General features: G+C 45.2%; 1 long non-coding RNA gene across 2 annotated transcripts in view; it reads right to left on the bottom strand.

Annotated features, from left to right (window-relative positions):
- LOC138961546 (uncharacterized) overlaps positions 1-12070 on the bottom strand; it is a 98397-nt gene that overhangs the window by 27003 nt on the left and 59324 nt on the right. For both annotated transcript variants that reach the window (XR_011454219.1, XR_011454220.1), the window contains exon 5: positions 7233-7471. This is a non-coding gene — a long non-coding RNA (uncharacterized lncRNA). The remainder of the gene's footprint in view (positions 1-7232; positions 7472-12070) is intronic.

The raw sequence follows: 12070 nt of genomic DNA, 5'->3' as shown, positions 1-12070 counted from the left end.
TGCAACAAGCGGGGCCACGTGAAGAAGGACTGCCACAAGAGACAGACAGGCTGACCAGAAGGGCGTTCACTTCGTTGGCAGTGAGGAGTTCAGGGACGTCACGAGCTCATGCACCATCCCACAACTCTGCGTTCCGTGCTCCAGGAAACATTTCCAGCCCCACTGCAACGTCTACGTTAACGGAGTGAAGGGCGAAGGTCTGCGGGACACAGGGGCAGACATGATAGTGGTTCGGGCGAGTCTAGTTCCAGCTATGGCCTACACAGGAGACAGCATCAGGGTGAGAATGGCCGAGGCATCTCACGCTTACGACTTGAACACGGCAGTGATCAAGGTCGTAACCCCGTTGTTCACGGGGACCATTGTGGCCGTCGTCATGGACGATCCTCCATGCGACCTGCTCATTGGAAACCGGGTTCAGTTTGTGGACGGCGTCACCAGGGAGGTTCCCGTTTATCGGTCTCCCGACGTCATTTCAGTGCTCACGCGGGCACAGGCGGAGCGAGAGGACAAACCTCTCAAACCCCTACCTGCTGCACGAGCTGCCCTGGGGAACGTGACCCCCGCGCTTCTCGCGAAGGCTCAGGATTCTGACCCGACCTTAGCTACTCCTCGGGAGCACGCGAAGTCGGGGAAGGTGAAGCTGAGCGGGAAGCATGGGAGGTCAAAGTTCCTCAGGGACAAGAAGTTGCTCTACCGTGAGTTCAGCAACCAAGAAGGTACATTCAAACAGGTTGTCGTGCCTCGCGAGTTTCGCGAGGGTGTCATGGCAACGGCACACGACTCGATTCTGGGAGGTCATCTTGGTACCAAGAAGACCACGGATCGTGTCTGGCGCCACTTTTACTGGCCAGGCATCTGCACGGATGTCCGACGTTTCTGTGCGTCCTGCGATAAGTGCCAGAAGGTGGTTGCCAAAGGAAGGGTGAGGAAGGTCCCCTTAGAGAAGATGCCGCTCATCGACGAACCCTTTCGTCGGGTGGCAGTGGACATCATCGGGCCCATCTTGCCTGCGTCTGAGGACGGAAACAGATACATTTTGACCATGGTGGACTACGCTACTCGATACCCAGAGGCGATCCCTCTGAAATCGATTGAAGCCACGCGAGTAGCTGAGGCTCTGGTTACTATGTGGTCCCGGCTGGGAATTCCATCAGAGGTACTCACCGACAGAGGCACGCAGTTCACGGGAGGAGTGATGGCGGAGGCAGCACGACTGCTATCACTGGAGCAGCACTTCACCACTCCTTACCATGCTCAGTGCAACGGACTGGTGGAAAGGTTCAATGGCACCTTGAAGACCATGCTGAGGAAACTAGCTCAGGAGAAACCACGCACGTGGGACAGGTACATCCCAGCATTGCTTTTTGCATACCGCGAGGTTCCTCAGGAGAGCTTGGGTTTTTCCCCATTTGAGTTGTTGTACGGCAGACAGGTACGCGGTCCCATGGCTATCCTGCGTCAAGCTTGGACGGACGAAGAAGCTGACGAGGAGGTGCAGACGACAGCGACCTACATCGTAGAACTCAGGAACAGGATTGAAGAGACCTGCAAATTGGCTCAAGAGAACCTGGGAAGAGCAGCACAGCGTTACGCGCGAGGATTCGACCGCAAGGCACGGCCGCGCAGCTTCAAGATTGGAGAACGGGTGTTGCTACTTCTACCTGTCAAACACAACAAGCTACAACTGCAGTGGCAAGGACCTTTTGAGGTGACAGCGAAAGTGGGCCAAAACGACTACAGGATCGTCATGAACGGGAAAGCACGCCTGTACCACGCCAACCTGCTGCGCGCCTACATAGAGAGGACTGCCTACGGGGAAAAGGACAAAGTGACAGAAGCAGTTGCTGTCGTGATGGACGAGACAACGGAAGAACAGGGAGGAGGACGGGTACCAGTTTGTCCGCTGGAGGCTAGTGAGGATCTCACGGACGTGCACATCTCACCTGATCTTGGGGACGACCAGCAGGCGGACCTGCAAGAGATCCTGAAGGATGCAGCACGGGTCCTTACAGACATACCACTTCAGACGCATCTAGAGGAGTTTACCTTCGACTTGCTGGAGAAACAGCCAGTGAGGACGAAGCAGTATCCCATGCCTCATGCCCAGAAGGAGGTGGTCAGGAAGGAAATCGCCGACATGACGAAGTTGGGCGTCATCGAGCCAGCGAACTCTCCCTACAGTTCACCAATTGTGCTTGTAAAGAAGAAGGATGGACGCGTCAGGTTCTGTGTTGACTACCGGAAGCTGAACAAGATTACGGCGTTTGACGCGGAACCCATGCCTGATGTGGACTACCTCTTCAGTCACTTGGCCAGGGCCAAGTACTTTTCCAAACTGGACCTCACCAAGGGATACTGGCAAATCCCAGTTGCCGAGGAAGACCGCCCAAAGACTGCATTTACCACTCCATTCGGCCAGTTCCAGTGGACAGTCATGCCTTTTGGTCTACAGAATGCAGGTGCCGTCTTCACTCGCATGATGAGGAAACTTTTGGAACCATTGAAGCGCGAGGACATCAGCAGTTTCATCGACGATGTGCTGATCGCGACAGAGACATGGACTGAACATCTCGACGCCCTGCGCGACGTGTTCGGAAGGTTGAAGGACGGAAATCTGGGAGCTAAACCGTCCAAGTGCTACTTGGGATTCCGGGAATTGTCTTTCCTGGGTCATGTTGTCGGCGAGGGATTGCTCGTTCCAGAGGACGACAAGATCCAGAAGATTCGGGAGGCGGAGCCACCGCGCACGAAGAAAGAAGTCAGGTCTTTCCTGGGCCTAGCCAGCTTCTATAGACGCTTCATCCCGCACTTTGCCGAAATCGCTCTACCACTGACCAACCTTACCAAGAAACTACAACCGACCGTTGTAGTGTGGACTGAGGAATGTAGCTCCGCATTCAACACCCTGAAGAGGCGACTCACCAGTCAGCCTATTTTCCGACTACCAGACCTGAACAAGGACTTCGTGCTGAGGACAGACGCTTCAGGGAAGGGACTTGGGGCAGTGTTGCTTCAGGAGACAGAGGGGTTTTTGCACCCTGTTTGCTTCGCCAGCCGTAAGCTGACCTCGGCCGAGGCAGCGTATGCAACGGTTGAACGCGAGTGTCTCGCCATTGTCTGGGGCATCCAGAAGTTCGAAGCGTACCTGTACGGACGACCTTTCTGTCTGGAGACGGACCATCAACCTCTGCAATATCTTCAGGTTGCAAGGTTGGCAAACGCCAGACTTATGCGCTGGGCGTTGATTCTCCAACCGTACCAATTCACGGTACGCGTCATTCCGGGCGCCAACAATGTTGGAGCTGACTTTCTCTCTCGGGCTGTAGAGGAGAACATGACTGTGAGCGAAACCGAGGTTTCGTCTTGAAGAGGGGAGGTGTGTCACGATCGGGTGACAGAGACCAAGAAAGCGTCACTCAGTGGAGTGCCTGTTCTGGGTCAATGTATGATAGAAAGCGCCTGTGCGTGATATTGGACACAGCAGAGTTTTTGCTGACAGTGCTCCCGAGCACGGATGTTTTGAAACGCACGAGCTTCACAGTGCAGGTTTCTGCTGTCATAGGGCTGACGGTTTTTTTCGCTGACAGCGCGCACGGGATTTTCAGGGATTGAGTTTCTCGTGTCTTTTTCCTGCTTGGGGAGGCAAAACTGTGTATAGCTGGACTGGTTTGGTGACAAGGTCAGTCACGTGTATTTGGCTAGGTGGTCTGTCAGAGACTCAAGGACGACACACTTGACACCCAGCGGCAGAAGGGGAAGGACCTAACACACAGTTACTAGAGTATGATGGTTTTTCACCGAGTATCATATTCGGCACTCTAGGGGAACTTCCACAAGTTATTCCTTTCCTCTGCCACGTATTTTGCTGAGGACAAGTCGTCACATTTCCTTCGTCGGCGATGGCTTTCGCATAAGGATTCGACAAGGGGTTCTGGACGTTTTGGGTCACTGTTGACGAACAGAGACTGTTCCAGGGAGGAGGCGGACTTTGCTTCCATTGAGAGTTACAATCATAGGCTTTTGAGGTAATAAATCATTATTTAACGCTGTTGATGAGTCTGTGTTGTGGAATGAAATACTCTCTGTTGTTCTTTCCAGGTTAGCGCATAATTTACTCTCTGTGACGCTAAAATACTAATCTGTATATGGTTTTTGCAGATAGGGAGAGAAGGACGGAAAATGGCTGTTTTGTTGTTGTAAAAAGTCAGTTTTGTGCAGGCCCACGTGCTCGATGAGATATTTAAAGATGACATGTTTTAAGGTGGTGGGTGAGGGGTAGCTGACATGTTTAGTGCACCGATGCTTTCTGTTTGCAGCCTTCCTTCGTTCGTTCGTTTCGTTCGTTCGTTACGTTCCCGTAACATCGGCACGGCTGACTCTGGCGGGAACTGTTGAGGCTACGCTAACCAGGAGACCGGCTAACCAGGAGACCGGCTAACCAGCGGACCGGCTAACCAGCGGACCGGCTAACCAGCGGACCGGCTAACCAGCGAACCGACTAACCAGCATACCGGCTAAGCAGCAGCAGCAGAGAGAAAGCTAAGTGCACCATGTCGTACGCACCCCGTTGACCACCGTTGTCTTTTCGTATCTATGATTTCATTGGAGTAGTGACAACGTGGGGTGTGTGACACCTGCACGAACTAGAGCTTTTCGAACAGAACATTCTCATTTCGACTGTATTTACACGGGTTCAGCGTGTTACTATAATTTTCTACATAGTACTGGCATTTTGTCAGTGAACACTGGTTTTTTACGTGTTGAGAACGTAAAAGGAACATATTTTGAGTGAAGGCTCGAGGGAGGTGGAGAGTTTATACATAAACAGGCGTCTGAAACTTATACTTTTGTTGACTCTATTTAATTGTATGACTGCGAGAGTGGATCGTGGTGTGGTTAGTTAATTAGTAGTAATTAACCGGTTCATAATCACCTTGAGTGATATATTGAAACGTGACACAGTACAATATATTACCTTACTGGGAGAATGCAAGTTTCCAGTACAAAGGACTAAACATTTCTTACATACTGCTTGACTAAAATCTTTACAAACATTGACTATATTCTATACAAGAAACACTTAACAAGGGTAAAAGGAGAAACAGAATCCGTTAGTCGCCTCTTACGACATGCTGGGGAGCATCGGGTAAATTCTTCCCCCTAACCCGCGGGGGGTAGGACTGAACTTATAAAGTTCCAAAATATGTACGACTTGTTCTATAACTTCGTTCATCTGTTCTATCCAGGTGTAGCTAAGCCCCCCCCCCCCCCCCCCCCCAAAAAAAAAAAGAAGGTGTGGTCACGATAACATAGCCAAAAAAATAGGGTAGGAAGGTAGGCAATCATTTTTTTATTTTTTTTCTATTGTGTACAAATTAAACCTACTTGACAGGGAAATAAGTGAGCGACTCGAGCGCTATCGCTTTCATTGCGTTTTCTGCACTGGTTTTGTTTTTGTTTTTGACAAATGTAATAAAAAGTTATAGGGTCGGCCCCTAAAAATAGGGTAGGTCGGGTTACCGTAACCACACCTATTTTTTTGTTAGGTCTAAACAGCGCTCGACGAATCCGGCTGCAGCAGCAGGGATTGCACCTTCTGGCACCCCCACGGCTGCCAGCACGTCTCAGGGTATCAACAGCGTCTCACGAGTTTGTTGGGGGGCCTCAAACGGAAACGACAATGTGACGGAAACAAGAACGAAACCATGAATGAACTCACGGCGGCAGAGGTAGACAGAGTTGAGCTGGAAAGAAAGAAAATCAAGCTCGAAATGGAAAAGATTGAATTAGACATGGTAAACACAAGAATGGAGACTGAGTTAACGAAACTGAAACTGAATAAGCTGCAGACAACGAATGCCATGATAGAACAGGCGAACTTATTTTATTCACTTCGTAGAACAAAAAGAGAGATGGGCTGGCCCGAAGCGGTTGTGGACCTTGACATCTCAGTCCCAGAAAGTAACATTGCCCAGTAACCATCTGACTTCTCCAAGTGAACGTGCGCCCGTCTGCTCACAGTCTTTGTCTTCATTTGACCATCTCGACGAAATGAATCTTTGATCAATCGAACTTTGCAATACTTTAGTTGTTAGAAATATTCTTTTGCTCTAGTGAAAGTTATGTTCATTGTTGTTCACTGTGGCACTGTCAAGTAACATAATATAATAGTTCGATCACGTCAGGAAATTTTGTTTAAGTTTATTTTTTCACGATTCATTTTCGGAATTCATATCTTAGTTTTGTTGTTTTCTATCCCTGTGGTACATACTGTCTGTGACAAGAGAAACAGTCTTTCAACAAAATTTCAACAAATCTGTTGGTTTCTTTACAAGATTAGTTGAACGTTTATTCTTCTCAGTCAAGAGAAGTTTTTGGGGGGTTTGTAGTCGAGTTGTTGTACGTGTGTCTGAGTGTGTAATTTGATGATTTACAATACTAGTTAGTTAGTTAGTTAGCTATTGCTTTTCGGGTCCAGCGGACCATAATAGGCCAAATCAGGACCCCACAAGTTTATCATTACACATTTTTAGATTAAAACAATTCTAATACATAAAATCCGTAACGTCACCCAAAGGCAACAAAAAAGTCAAAGCAAAACCCTCTATGTCAAATAAATTAGGTTGTTTTAAAATTCAAATCTTAAAATAAAGACCACTCCTTTAAAAAACCAAAAAGAGCTGAAGAGCTGACCTCTGTAAAAAATACTTTTCAAGCTCGAGGTGCCAAAATACTTTTCTCGTTGATCATACAGATCAGCACACTCGGTGATAAAATGATTCACAGTAAAACCAGTATCACATGCGTAGCACCATGGTGCCTCTTCTCTTTTAAGCAGATGAACATGAGTTAGATAAGTGTGACCAGTATGTAACCTGGCCAAAACACTTTCTTCTTTTCTATTTGAAGCCACTAAAGGAAGTGGCTTTAACAGGTCAGGAAGAGTTTTATACAATTTGTTTTCTTGAAATGTTCATATCATCGTGTATGCTCTATAATGATAGACACGCACTCCTAAACACACACACACACAATTGCAACGTCATCAAATGAGTAAAACAGCTGTGACTGTGGTTCACATTTTTGACAAGCCCTGTCACGTTGCTCATACATCATCATTTTAACAGCACAAGCCCGAGAGATAAAAGGAGATTACGGGAAACACTCACATCAACAATACATGTACAGAAACAACACCAAAACAAAAGTATTCATTGTGGAGAGCTTACGGTGACAGGTGTGCTGTTAGTGATTAAAGTAGTGCTGGACCAGCCGCTTTCTTTTCATCTGTCCAGCCAGTACACGTCGCCTTTCACAGGCATCGTGGTATTCCCCTTCATCACCATCATTGTCTTCATCGTCAGGGTCTTCTTCGTCGAGGCTCTGGTTCTGGCAGTCTCAAAGTTGTAGCAATGTTGTGTAGAACAATGCAGGCCAGGATGATGTTGCAAGCTGCCGCAGAACGTACCTATGTGCAACAAATTTAAGATGTATACAACTTCATTAACTCTTTCATGATGACAGTTAGTTAGTTAGTTAGTTAGCTGTTGCTTTTCGGGTCCAGCGGACCATAATAGGCCAAATCAGGACCCCACAAGTTAATCCTTACACATTTTTATATGGTTTGTTTTGATTCCATTACTGAAGAAGGAGTTTTTACTCCGAAATATTTATTTCATTTTGGTGTTTGGGTGTTATTTTTTATTCTTATACATTTTTATATTAAAATCCGTAACGTCACCCGAAGGCAACCAAAAAGTCAAAGCAAGACCCTATATGTCAAATAAATTAGGTAGTTTTAAAATTCAAATCTTAAAATAAAGACCAGACTCCTTTAAGAACCCAAAAAGAGCTGACCTCTGTAAAAAATACTTTTCAAACTTGAGGTGCCAAAATACTTTTCTCGTTGATCATACAGATCAGCACACTCGGTGATAAAATGACTCACAGTAAAACCGGTATCACAGGCGTGCCTCTTCTCTTTTAAGCAGAGGAACATGAGTTGGATAAGTGTGACCAGTATGTAACCTGGCTAAAACACTTTCTTCTTTTCTATTTGAAGCCACTAAAGGAAGTGGCTTTAACAGGTCAGGAAGAGTTTTATACCATTTGTTTTCCGTGCAGGTAGACCAACGGTCTTGCCAGAGTTTTAAGCTGTAACAAAGGGTCTTCCGACGTAAGTCAGTAAAAGGAACAGACTGCTCAGGGAGACGAGGAACCGCCAAATCTAGAGCATCCTTTGCTGCCTTGTCAGCGTGCGTGCGTGCGTGATTGATATGGCATTTAACAGAATAATGAACTAAAACCAACAAAACTCGATTGCTTTCATGTTTCAGAAGGTGAGCGGAAGTAGGACTTGATAGTTTCAATGGCTTCACAAACAGACTTACGGAAGGCTCCGACGTCAGGAAAAAGAAAAGAAGCGTTATCTCAACGTTGCGAATGCGAACAGAGAAATGACAGAATCAAAGACAATTAATCCTACGGAAGTTTACTGAGAAGTGAACAAGAAACATTCCAGCCATCATGTTTCGAGTGTGAATTTTGGAACGCTGTTCAAATAAAATATATTACTGTATTGTTGTTGTGCCCGATATAACTGCGTTTGATGACGATATTCTATCAATACCACCGCCTTTACTTGCCAGATAAGTGACACGACAAATGTGATCAGCATTTCAATTGCAATGTACTGATGAATTTGACAAGTATGCATATGTATTGCTAATGTACAGCTTGACGGCATTGACCTTTGCTTTATTTGCGCACGTCTTGCCGCCAGCATGGGTTGAAAGGTCCATAGGTGTGCTGTATTTTGTCATTATTATTACATTCACAGTAAAAATGGCAAAACAAAGCATATTCATAGACTTTCAACAACCAACAAACAAGACTGTCCAGGTAGAGTACATGAATAGAGCTGTCATTCTACCAAGATCAGTAGTATTGGTATATTTACTGCAACTTATTGGCCCGGTACTTTCAGCAGGTAAAGGGCCAATAACGGAAAATATATGGGAAAATGCGGGGTTTTATATGGACCTACAAGCCGGTAAAATTCTGACAATTTTTTTTTTTATGGCAAACCATCAAATAATGATGGCTTTTTGCTGGCAAAATTATGTTTTTTTGATGGCAAGCCATCAATAAGCCAGCAAATAATGATGGCTTTTTGCTGGCACATTTCTGGCTTGCCACTGATGGCCCATCAATTTGCCAATGTGCATACGGGTAATATGCCAGCATTGGGCCATCAAGCAGTTATATGCGCGCAGGAGACTTATGCACTCAATGAAAATGTTGCGCACACCTACTATCCGCCCCTCAAATCCATGTGGTAAAATATTTTGAAACATTGATTTTCTTGTAGTGTGTGTAAATATGTAGGGCCGCGGCCTTGGTCTCACGACGAGTTAAATATAGCACTTAGAAGTCTCAGACTACCGAAGTAATACATTTTTAGCCTGGTGAGGAAAGAACCGTTCTTCCGTTTGTAGCATCCTTTTCGGAATTTTATTCATCCAAACTTTAGTTAGTTAGGGAACACACATATCCTGTACGGGATCAAAACCATAGCTAGCTAGGCGCCGGGCTGCAAAACCTCCACGTACTGACGTAGATAGAGACCACGGGGTTGGGAGATTAGGTCGTTTCTTAGATACGTTTTACCTGAATGAAAGCGTGTGCCGGCACTGTGAATTTGTATGACATGTAATTTGTATTTGACGTACGATTTCTATGCTTGTCACTTGACCTTTTTTTGTAAAATAAACTGTTTAGAATTATACAATCGAAGTGTGGACTCCCTTTGTGTCTGATTGACGTTCAGGTTGATTGAGTTCTTGTTCAGTTACTTTCAAGTTAGTTGTTGACCAGTCAAGCCGGAATCTTAGGAAAAGCGAAGAGTTAGCAGTAGACCAGGATTCGATTTGCATTGCACTAGGGGATAGAGAAAACACAACGCGAGGTAACATCACATGAAATAACATCGATTGCATGCATTAGTCTACAACGCTGGGCAGAGAGAAACATATAGGCAAATTATCTCTCTCTGTTCCTCTTTACAACTTTTACTAGTTCTCGCAGGCAATTAGCTTTGAAATAATAACGTAGTAAGCTGTAGAATTAGGAGAACTCGGCCACACTATCAAAAACTGCACTTCAAGATTTACTTGACATTTGTAACACTTTGATTCCTGGCTGCTGGCCAAAAACAAAATATCTATTTGATAAACTTTTTTTTTTAAACTCAAAGTCAAAACATAGATGTGCATTATTTTTGCCCCATCTGCTTGTGCTATTTAGGCTTAGAGGATGTGTCAGCATGACACAACTTTAAAAGAATGCACAAGCACTTGTTCATTCTTTTTGTTCTACGAGAAACCACATTTCGAACATGCACGGCATTCAAAACAGGGGGGATGTACTGTTGGGAGAACAGCAACTTTTTGGATGTACTGTTGGGAGAACAGCAACTTTTTGCCAAGATGCAGACAGTAGGCTATCAGCCTGCAGTTTTTTTTTGCAGATGGTGCTCCTGTGTTTGCATCATCAGCTGTATCTGTATGGCCGTTATGTGCACAATAAATGAACTTCCACAAACAGACAGGAAATGTGATCTTGCATACACTCTGGTTTAGCAGAGGGACAAAATACGCATGGACACATTCCTCAAACCTTTCACTGATCAGACACAACTCCGCACACACGCAATCGAGTGGACAGACATGCACGGTGTTTTTCATTTGTGGCGGAGGAGCCATAGTTGAAAAAGTTTGTGTCACTGTGTGAGATGTAATAATTGACGGTTCGGGACTGCCATAGCATGCAGAGCTGTTATGCTATCGCTGGCTCCATCCTTTAATAGAATGTAAACAAGATCGATAGTGTTGCAAGGGAGGTAATCCCACTTTCGGTTTCCATGTTGGCAGCCATTTTGCGTGGTTCCGACATGATTTGTCAGTGAAAGTTCGCGAACATTGAGAACAAGAAGGGCAAAGCCCATACGACTCACATGCTTGACCTTGACTTTTACATGACCTTGACCTTCAGGGTCAAGGTCAAATAACTAAACCTAGCAATGACATACACTAAGAACTGCTTTACACATTTTTCCTACCAAAATACATGTGACCTTGACCCAACATAGGAAGTACAATGGTGCTTATTGGCTCTTTCTACCATGAGATATGGTCACTTTTAGTGGTTCACTACCTTATTTTGGTCACATTTCATAAGGGTCAAAGTGACCTTGACCTTGATCATATGTGACCAAATTTTTCTCATGATGAAAGCATAACATGTGCCCCACATAATTTTTAAGTTTGAAACAGTTATCTTCCATAGTTCAGGGTCAAGGTCACTTCAAAATATGTATACAATCCAACTTTGAAGAGCTCCTGTGACCTTGACGCAAGGTAAACCAAACTGGTATCAAAAGATGGGGCTTACTTTGCCCTATATATCATATATAGGTGAGGTATTGAATCTCAAAAACTTCAGAGAAAATGTGAAAAATGTGAAAAATAGCTGTTTTTTAGACAACATTTATGGCCCCTGCGACCTTGACCTTGAAGCAAGGTCAAGATGCTATGTATGTTTTTTGGGGCCTTGTCATCATACACCATCTTGCCAAATTTGGTACTGATAGACTGAATAGTGTCCAAGAAATATTCAACGTTAAAGTTTTCCGGACGGACGGACGGATGGCCGGTCGGGGGGGACGGACGACTCGGGTGAGTACATAGACTCACTTTTGCTTCGCATGTGAGTCAAAAACTGTCCGCGAATAAATTAAATGATGGGAATATGGATAAAAGTTGTTTTAAATGTGTTTTTCTGTAATCGGAGGATGGTCATTTGGTTGGTAGCATAACAGAAAAGAGTTTAGTCACTTGTTGTAGAAACAACGTTCGCTGTCGTGGTTGGCCAACCGGAAATCGCTTCAGAATTAGGAGATAGTTAGTTGTTGCTTTTTGGCCAAATCAGGACCCCACAAGTCTAACATTACACATATTTAAATTAAACCAATTTTACTGAACAAAATTAGGAACGTCACCCGAAGAAA

The sequence above is a fragment of the Littorina saxatilis genome, linkage group LG3 (genome assembly GCF_037325665.1).
Source record: "Littorina saxatilis isolate snail1 linkage group LG3, US_GU_Lsax_2.0, whole genome shotgun sequence".
NCBI classification, from domain to species: domain Eukaryota; kingdom Metazoa; phylum Mollusca; class Gastropoda; order Littorinimorpha; family Littorinidae; genus Littorina; species Littorina saxatilis.
This window is presented reverse-complemented; position numbering and strand designations above follow the sequence as displayed.